This window comes from Sinocyclocheilus rhinocerous, unplaced genomic scaffold, assembly GCF_001515625.1.
Source record: "Sinocyclocheilus rhinocerous isolate Xijiao unplaced genomic scaffold, SAMN03320098_v1.1 scaffold38541, whole genome shotgun sequence".
NCBI classification, from domain to species: domain Eukaryota; kingdom Metazoa; phylum Chordata; class Actinopteri; order Cypriniformes; family Cyprinidae; genus Sinocyclocheilus; species Sinocyclocheilus rhinocerous.
The window spans coordinates 1,559-2,856 of NW_015626718.1; the positions used below are offsets into that span (position 1 = coordinate 1,559).

The following is a 1,298-nucleotide window of genomic DNA, read 5'->3' on the forward strand; positions in this document are numbered from 1 at the left end:
TTGGTTTTTGCAAAAGACAAATTTGCACAAGTAGGTTATAAAGAAAAGAAATTTGACCTGCAAGACATATGGAAAGCAAGAGCACTCACAGCCCAAGTTAAAAGCCATTGTATTAAAAGTAGTCATTAACCATGTAAGAACCTCATGAACCGTGCAAGTTTGAGATGTCCAGCTTCAAACACGTCAAATTTTCAACGAGGCAAGCAATGATTTAAAAAAACTTTTTTTATTTATTTTTTTATTTCATTCATGCATCCTATAGCCAGAAATGAAGCACAATCATGGACAGGGAGGCATGTATGTGGTCTCAAACACATCACCTGAAAGTGAAAGGAACAGGAAGTGAGCTTGACATGCATGAGCAACAGGAAATTCAGCCAAAAGCACGAGTTACCGAACATACTTGGCTGATAGTAGTCATAAACCTCAACGACCGCTGGCTTGAGATTCTGCACTGCAAGAACCTGTTTCAGTTGTAGCCTGTAGGTCATGGGGACGCCCTTGGGAACCTGCGAGACAGAAGGGATGAAGAGAAGTACATATGCAGCACACATGAAGGGGGCAAATAGAGAACATACCCAGTGCACATCTCACCTCTTTCAGATACACAAGCACATGGTCATCTCCAGTATCAACCCGCTGCACTAATGGAGCAAATTAATCTGGTGGAGATCCAAGTTGAGCAAATGAATCTGGTGGAGATCCAAGTTGAGGGGAAAATGTCCATTAACATGTGAAGCAGCTTCAAGCATCTTAAGACTTTACATACAATTCACCATAAAACATACGAACCAGTGACATATCTGCTGTGAAACCCGACAAGAGTTTCATGTTCACGATAACCATGTTGGTAGTTGATTTTTCACCATTGTACCTAAATGAAGGGGAGTTAAAAAATAAAAAAAATTAAAAAGACAAACACTATTACTAAAATATTAACTAAAATTAAAATGAAAACAAAATATAAAAATAAAATCTAACTGAAAGTATTAATAAAACTATACTAGTATCTTTGCTACTAAAATAACACAGCTTCGAGTCAGAGAGGTTGTGGTTAGTTTAAACTAGGGCTGGGAAAATAAATCGATGCATCGCGATTCAGCATCGATTCTGAGATTTTCCGAATGTTATTAGGGGCTGAGGTGGGTCAGAACTATAGGATTTGGACTGGCTTTCATGTGAAATAGTCAGAATTGAGCAGGCTCAGAGCAGCCTTAGCTCAGCAGTGTAAAGGTGCTTTAAGGGTCAAAGCAGTTCTTACTTCACAGTGATGTTCAACATGAGATCTGCTCCACGCA

The 1,298-nt window shown here is 39.1% G+C and overlaps 1 long non-coding RNA gene across 1 annotated transcript; it reads right to left on the reverse strand.

Moving 5' to 3' along the window:
- Positions 1-218: 218 nt before the first annotated feature.
- LOC107716325 (uncharacterized) lies at positions 219-1,298 on the reverse strand. Its single transcript, XR_001637191.1, has 5 exons — positions 1,262-1,298; positions 793-874; positions 595-692; positions 404-509; positions 219-320 (listed from the first exon to the last, which is right to left on the reverse strand). It is a non-coding gene; the product is annotated as an uncharacterized LOC107716325 (long non-coding RNA).